This window comes from Pangasianodon hypophthalmus, chromosome 27, assembly GCF_027358585.1.
Source record: "Pangasianodon hypophthalmus isolate fPanHyp1 chromosome 27, fPanHyp1.pri, whole genome shotgun sequence".
Classification (NCBI taxonomy): Eukaryota; Metazoa; Chordata; class Actinopteri; order Siluriformes; family Pangasiidae; genus Pangasianodon; species Pangasianodon hypophthalmus.
The window spans coordinates 17,666,283-17,674,826 of record NC_069736.1 but is presented as its reverse complement, the minus strand read 5'-3'; the positions used below and the strand labels follow the sequence as shown (position 1 = coordinate 17,674,826).

Genomic DNA, 8,544 nt, shown 5'->3' with positions numbered 1-8,544 from the left:
CCATGGCGAACGCTGCATCATGCGTCGTGATCCTGGCACATGGACACTGAGGCAGTGAGCGGAGTGTGTGTGTGAGTGTGTGTGTGTGTGTGTGTGTGTGTGTGGAGTTTATTCAGGTCAGCAAACACACTTTACCTCACAACCTGTCCTCTTTTCCACTGTCCCTCCTTTCTTTCATTCCTTCCTCTTTCCCTTTTTCCATGTTATCTTCCCTTTTTCCACTTTCTTCTTCTCCTTTCTTTCCTTCCTTTCTCTGTATCCATCATTCACCCATTAATTACTTTTTCTCTTTTTGTTCTCTACCTTCCTCTTAAATTTTCGCCTTTTTTGTTTTCATTTTCTCCTTTTTTTCTTTGTTACTCTTTCCTTACTTTCTATCTTCCTTCTTTTTTCCTTTCTTTCTTCACCGTTCTTTTCTTACACTACCTTTCACTTTTGTTAAGCATTTGTTTCAATTCTCTCTCTCTCCTACTCCTTTTTTTTCTCTTTCGTTTTTTCTTCCTTCCTCCTTCTTCCTTTCTTTTTCTCCATTTATTTTCTTCTCTCCTCGTTATTCCCTTTTCCTTACTTTCTTTTCCCTTCACCATATCTTGCTTACATCTTTCCTTCCCTTGTCCCTTATTTCTTCTCTTCTCATCTTTTTTCTTCCATCCCTATCTTGCCATTCTTCTTTCTCCTATTTCTTATTTATTTCATTCCTTCTTTCTATCATCATTCCTTCCTCTTTCTACTTTTCTTTCCATCCTTTTTTCTTTTTTCCATTTCTTTCTTTCTTTCCTCTGCTTTATTCTTTTCCATCTTTTCCTCCTAACCCTTTCTCTTTCATTACTTTCTATCTTCCTTACCGTCTTTTTCTATTTGTTTCCTCACTTTGCTTCTTTTCTTACCATCCTTCCTTTTTCACTCCTTCTTTCCATTCTCATTCTCTTTTTATTTTTCCCTTCCTCTTTCTCTTTTCCTTCCTCCTTCCTTTCTCTGATTTTCTCCTTTTTTCCGTTTTTTCTTCATTCCCTTTTCTACTTTTCTTTCTGTCTTCTTTTGTTATTTTCCTTTATTTCCTTTTTTATTTTACTTTTTTTGCCTCTTTCTTTCTTTCTTTCTTTTCCTTCCTTCTTCTTTCTCTTATTGTTTTTAAGTACAGAAGAACAGATTTTAATACGGACCAGAAACGCCGGATCGGTGGTAGATCGGATTTTATTTTCAGATCTGATCCGGTGACAGATTTTATTCCGTGAATGACACGTGTGACGTCGACCTGCACGCCACGACTCGTGCACGTGACCAGAGGAGACGTGACGTCTGCGATGTTTCACACACTCAGGAGTTCGCAGAATTTCGCTATGGTTAAGAGAAGAACATCGGATCACGACTCCGGATCAGCTGATTCTCTGAACTCTGATGATGGGATCGGGACGTGTGTACTTCCTTCTGCGTTCACTTCCTCACTGTTTCCTTCCTTCCTCTTTCTCTTGTTCTTTATTCCTTTCTCTCGCTCTTCCTTCCTTTTTCTGTCTCATGCACTGAATCTCTGACTCTGACACTTGTGTTCGCTTCACATGAGAGCTGGCTGACTGTGCCGCTGTGCGCGCGAACTCGCGCGCACACACACACACACACACACACACACACACACTGCACACTGCACACCGATGAATGTGGGTCAGTAGAACAGCAGAGAGAGAGAGAGAGACTGTGGGAGAAGTGTGTTCACTAGGTTGCACACTCAGCCGCACTCAGCTCAGATTTTTGCTCTCACATCACAAAAACGCTGTTTAGTGTTAAAATACACAACAACAGGAGCATATTTATTTACAACAATCAGAACAAGTTGTGTCTCTGCATTGCTGTGATGAACTGAGCTGCTCTTTAAAAGTCTTTCTACATTCTAGCAGTTTCTCCAGCTGAAAATCTGAAACCTCACACCATGTGACGTCAGTAAAGTTGTCTAATAACGTGTGTTTTTCGTCCCGCTACGTTATTTTCTTCCCTAATCTGAAACACACACCAGCAGATGATCAAAACGCTAAACCTGGAATCTTTTTATAGATGTGAAGAGACAGAGACTTTTAAAAAAAGATCATAAATAAAATGGCATTTGCCTTCATTCAGGCTGATCTGTGAGTCATGGACAAGTGTAAATCATTTCTGAATGGTGTGTGTGTGTGTGTGACACCTTACATTTGCACTACTTAGGAAAAGCAACAGGTGATTATTCACTTCCTGTGCCAGAGCATGACTGAGTTACAATTCTGGAAGCTGCTCTAAGATACAGACTGAATGGAGATTTTTCTCAAAGACAAACTGAAATGAATTTTTTCTTCATTTTAAGTAGATTTATGTGGGAAAAAAAGAGCTGCACATGGATTACAAAAAATGAGACAGCTGGCTAGCTAATGATAACACAGTGATACAGCTGTAATATAGACATTCGTATAATCCCTGATGTGGTAAAGGAGATGTTTATGGAAGGAGTCTCCAGTGTCAGCGCTTTGTAACACTCAGAGCTAAAGCCAGAACGTAAGTGAGAACAGGAAGTAATATTAAATATAACCTTTAAACAGATAACAAAACATTTCCTGCCGATCATAAACAAAAACATTTCCTGCCAATCATAATCAATCACTGTCCTCATCCCCCACATGAAAGAATCACACAGGAAGAAGATGTGTGTGTGAGTGTAGGGGCGTGTGTGTGTGTGTGGGGGGGGGGTGTTAAGCAGAGGTGGAAAAATACTTGAGTGTCTGTACACCATTACTGTACTTTTACTGAATTATTATCAGAAATGAATACTTTCCCAAATACATTTAAAAGAGAAAAAAAACATACTTTTTAACTCCTTACATTTTTATTTCAGCCCTTCAAAGCACTCGTTAAAAATCGTATTATTCCCCTGGTAAATATGCTAGCTAGTTTAAACGTTAGCTAACCAGCAAGCCAAATTTGTCAGCAAACAAATGAAAACAAATGCTTGTGTGATCAGTTAAAAATATTTATTTACGCTTGAGCTCCCAAGTGGAGCAACAGAAAAGCATTCGTCTTATCGAAGGGAGCAAAATTGGCTGTGCTCTGTGGGTGGGAGGGGCATACTCGCTCTCCCCTGTCAATCAAAGAGACACTAGCCAATCATGTGCATGTTTGAGCTCGTGTATGTAGAAGAGGGTAGATAGCGTTTTTCTCTGAGTGTGTTACGCTGTGCATGAGATGCGCTTGGCTGGTTTCACATGTCTCGTAGGAAGCATGTGTTAGTCTTAAACCTCCTCGACTGGTAGCTGTTGTACGATAGGGAAAAGCTAACAGGTGGGCGGGAACTGGCAAAGACTAAATTAGAAAGAAAATGTGGGAAAAAATCCTCCCGAAAATGTACTTTTACTCTTTAAATGTAGAAACTCTTTCACTTTCACTCATACTTCTACTTCTACTTCTGCTGTACATTTACTCTGTATTATTCCACCCTGATGATTAGCATTCGGAAACTTCAGCATTCTGAGAACAACACGCTAAAATAAAACCAGTGACTGCTAACAAACTCATGCTAACTTAACATCTTAGCTGGTAGAGACGTCATGCCATCATCTGATGCTGTGATGCAAAACTTCTGTAGACAGATCGAAATGATACTCACAAGCTCTGGCTGTCGATTTATTCAAGTCGTCCTGGAGGAAATCCGTGAGAGTGTAGCGTCCAAGCAAGACTTCTTTCCTCGCTCGAGATCTGCGTAGGAAAGTGAGATGGAATTCATTAGCTTAGTCTCGCTAGTACGCTTATGGTTTTGTTTACTCGCACTCCTCTGACTTCTCGTCACATTTCGGCTGTTAATTAATAACCAATTACAGCTCGCTGCTTCCTCCAGATGCCGAGGGGAAAACAAACACAGTCCAACAAAGTCCAGTCCGGCTCTCGGCTACAGCAAGCATGCTAATCTCAAAAAATCTGTCTGTATTATCACTGTGTTAATGTTGAATTTTCTTCAGTTTTAGAACAGAGCACTCACAGCCAGAGGATACACAAGCAAGCAAGCAGGGAAGGAAGGAATCTCCCTCACACGAGAAAAATAAAACACTCCACTGCCTTTCAGTTTATCACCTCATTTACGAGGAACACAATCTGCCTTTGAATTGCCTCTTGATTAGATTAGACGAGGAAGCAAAGCGCAGATCGTGTTTCACTACTCACAACACAGAGGTGAGCGGCGAGGTCATGTTTTTCAGAAGGTTGTTATTTTCCTACGTTTGGACTTTTTTTTTTTTCATTCTGACCCAACTTTAGCCTGATGTGTTCAACATGAAACATGAATTGAGCCAGAAGAAGTAAGTTCTCAGACAATGGAAATGTAAAAAACTCTGATTATGTTTTAAAGGTACTGTTTTTTTTTTTTTTTTTAGCATGGACATCATCCTGAGGTTCCACCACCTCATTCATAACATCACAGAGGAACTGAAGTTCCACCACCTCATTCATAACATCACAGAGGAACTGAAGTTCCACCACCTCATTCATAACATCACAGAGGAACTGAAGTTCCACCACCTCATTCATAACATCACAGAGGAACTGAAGTTCCACCATCTCATCTATAACATCACAAAGGAACTGAGGTTCCACCATCTCATCTATAACATCACAAAGGTACTGGGGTTCCACCATCTCATCTATAACATTACAACAGAACTGAGGTTCCACCATCTCATCTATAACATTACAACAGAACTGAGGTTCCACCACCTCATCTATAACATCACAAAGGTACTGGGGTTCCACCATCTCATCTATAACATCACAAAGTAACTGAGGTTCCACCACCTCATCCATAACATCACAAAGGTACTGAAGTTCCACCATTTGATCTATAATATCACAACAGAACTGAGGTTTGACCATCCCATCTATAACATCACAAAGGTACTGAGGTTCCACCATCTCATCTATAACATCACAAAGGTACTGGGGTTCCACCATCTCATCTATAACATCACAAAGGTACTGGGGTTCCACCATCTCATCTATAACATCACAAAGGTACTGAGGTTCCACCATCTCATCTATAACATCACAAAGGTACTGGGGTTCCACCATCTCATCTATAACATCACAAAGGAACTGAGGTTCCACCACCTCATCCATAACATCACAAAGGTACTGAAGTTCCACCATTTGATCTATAATATCACAACAGAACTGAGGTTTGACCACCTCATCTATAACATCACAAAGGAACTGAGGTTCCACCATCTCATCTATAACATCACAAAGGTACTGAGGTTCCACCATCTCATCTATAACATTACAAAGGTACTGAGGTTCCACCATCTCATCTATAACAACACAAAGAAACTCATGTTCCACTATCTCATGTATAACATCACCTGTATGATATCATAATGAAACTGACGTTCTGTAATTTTATCTGTGACACACAAAGGAACTGAGGTTCTACCTCCTAACTCCTCCTCATCTATGACATCACAAAGCAACTGAGGTTCTACCTCCTGTTCTGTGACATCACAAAGGAACTGAGATTCTAACTCCTCATCTATGACATCACAAAGGAACTGAGATTCTAACTCCTCATCTATGACATCACAAAGGAACTGAGGTTCTACCTCCTGTTCTGTGACATCACAAAGGAGCTATGAGACACATTCACTCACTCAAAAACTTCTTCTGCCTTACTTTCTCTAGTGAGCTTCTCTTGGGGAGAAGTTTCTGTCATCTCGTTTACATCACAATGAAACAGAGGTTCCACCATCTCTTCTGTGTGTGTGTGTGTGTGAGAGAGAGAGAGAGAGAGAGAGAGAGAGGTCTATTCTATTGAATGAAAGGAAAAGGCACAAACTAATTCATGTAGATGAGAAACTATAATTAAGTCAATGTGTTTTTTTTTTTTCATTTTATAACACTGACACAGTTGCTTCATTTCACACACACACACACACACACACACAGCAGAGCTGTTACACACACACACACACACACACACACACAGCAGAGCTGTTACACACACACACACACACACACAAGGTATAATGTATTTTTTTTATGTTTCCTTAGAACACCTGCTGTGTTGGCTTGACTCTGTGTGTGTGTGTGTGTGTGTGGTTAATATTTCTGTTACTCATCTGCACCTACACTGCATTAATACTCTCAGTTTGTGTAAGTAGGTCACACACACACACACACACACACACACTCCGTCTCTCAGTGTGGACAGACAGGGGGGCGTGACAGCAGGGTGTGACATCACTGCTGTGTATCAGTGACATTATGACGCACTGTGAACTGATTCACGACTGCTAATTGACCACACACACACACACACACACACACACACACACACACACAGTACTCTTTCTTTCTCTGTTCTGGTTTCTTGTTGTCATGGTTACATTGTGAAGCTGTCTTAGAACCCAGCACTGACACAGCAGAATGCAAGCGTTGCGCTTGCGCATGCACACAAACTCTCACACACACACACACACACACACACAGTGTAATTAATGATTCCTTTATTACACTGTAGGTTTACTCGTGCTACAGCCCACATCAGTGAACTGGTAAAAGGAGAAACGATGAAATGGTGAAATGTTAAAAGAGTGAAACAGCAGAAATGTGAATTATTGAAGTGAGAAACATTGCAAAGTGGAGAAATTGTGAAAGAGTGAAATAATGAAATGGTGCAATGGTAAAATTGTGAAGGAGTAAAAGAGTGAAATGGTGAAATGTCTCTGTACAGAATCACACAGTTGACAGAGTGCACACTTATGAATGAGAAACTGCACTCTCACACGTTTAAAAAAACGAATAATTTTACACATTATCAGACACAGAGACAGAGAGAGAGAGACAGAGAGAGAGAGAGAGACAGAGGGACAGACAGAGAGAGAGAGAGAGACAGAGAGAGAGAGACAGAGGGACAGACAGAGAGAGAGAGAGAGACAGAGAGAGAGAGAGACAGAGGGACAGACAGAGAGAGAGAGAGAGAGAGACAGAGAGAGAGAGACAGAGGGACAGACAGAGAGAGAGAGAGAGAGAGAGAGACAGAGGGACAGACAGAGAGAGAGAGAGAGAGAGAGAGAGAGACAGACAGACAGAGAGAGAGAGAGACAGAGAGAGAGACTTGTGAATATTAATTTTATGTAAATGACACAACTTCATAACTTCTGTCCTCCTGCTGATAGGACAAACACAACATCTCCCTTCCTCTCTCTCTCTCTCTCTCTCTCTCTCTCAATTTTTCACACATCTATTACTCGACCACCCTCAGGACAAACCAGAGAGACAAAGAGCGGGGATAGAGAATAAAGTGAGAGAATAAAATGGAGAAGAAGCAGAAGAAGAAGAGTGTGTGAGGGGAGAGGACAGGATGTGTGTATCGCTGCCTAAAGAACACTGGCTGAACACTGCGCACGGTGGTGACACGGATACCACACACTCCATCTGGAGTCATGAGAGTCATCTCACCTCCTGTTCAGACCGTCAGCCAGCACACACACACACACACACACACACACACACCAAACCGAAAGCTTTTACACCTAAGTCCCCTTCATACCTTCCTGCTATATTCCTTTTACAGATAATAAATTACAGCAATACATTATTAGCAATAAATAAATTAAAAACATGTGCAACTCGCACATCTTAATCAGAGTCAGTGCTTGCTAAATATACTTATCATCTAGCATGCTAACTAGCCGGCTTGCTAGCATCCTAATTAGCTAACAGAATAAAGTAAAGAAATGCAGGTCCTACATGAAACCCAGCAATTCATATGTTACGTTTTGATGCATTTTGAGAGGAGAGGAGCGGAGAGGAGAGGAGCGGAGAGGAGCGGAGAGGAGAGGAGAGGAGAGGAGCGGAGCGGAGCGGAGAGGAGCGGAGAGGAGAGGAGAGGAGCGGAGAGGAGAGGACCGGAGAGGAGAGGAGAGGAGCGGAGAGGAGCGGAGAGGAGAGGAGAGGAGAGGAGCAGAGAGGAGAGGAGAGGAGAGGAGAGGAGAGGAGAGGAGCGAAGCGAAGCGGAGAGGAGAGGAGAGGAGAGGAGAGGAGAGGAGTGGAGAGGAGCGGAGAGGAGTGGAGAGGAGAGGAGCGGAGAGGAGAGGAGAGGAGAGGAGAGGAGCAGAGAGGAGAGGAGAGGAGAGGAGAGGAGCGAAGCGAAGCGGAGAGGAGCGGAGAGGAGAGGAGCGGAGAGGAGCGGAGAGGAGAGGAGAGGAGCGGAGCGGAGAGGAGAGGAGAGGAGCGGAGAGGAGAGGACCGGAGAGGAGAGGAGAGGAGCGGAGAGGAGCGGAGAGGAGAGGAGAGGAGAGGAGCAGAGAGGAGAGGAGAGGAGAGGAGAGGAGAGGAGAGGAGAGGAGCGAAGCGAAGCGAAGCGGAGAGGAGAGGAGAGGAGAGGAGTGGAGAGGAGCGGAGAGGAGAGGAGTGGAGCGGAGAGGAGAGGAGAGGAGAGGAGAGGAGAGGAGCAGAGCGGAGAGGAGTGGAGAGGAGAGGAGAGGAGAGGAGCGGAGAGGAGCAGAGCGGAGAGGAGAGGAGAGGAGCGGAGAGGAGCAGAGC

General features: G+C 43.0%; 1 protein-coding gene across 6 annotated transcripts in view; it reads right to left on the bottom strand.

The window, feature by feature from the left end:
* Window positions 1-8,544, bottom strand: part of npas2 (neuronal PAS domain protein 2) — a 42,422-nt gene that overhangs the window by 26,753 nt on the left and 7,125 nt on the right. For 4 of the 6 annotated variants that reach the window (XM_053230254.1, XM_026922193.3, XM_053230256.1 and 1 more), the window contains one exon: window positions 3,623-3,711. The exons of 1 other annotated variant lie outside the window; for it this stretch is intronic. The gene's annotated coding sequence lies outside the window, so the exon portion shown is untranslated. Of the gene's footprint in view, window positions 302-3,622; window positions 3,712-8,544 lie in introns of those variants that run through there. One more of the 6 variants, XM_026922198.3, reaches the window with a different exon arrangement.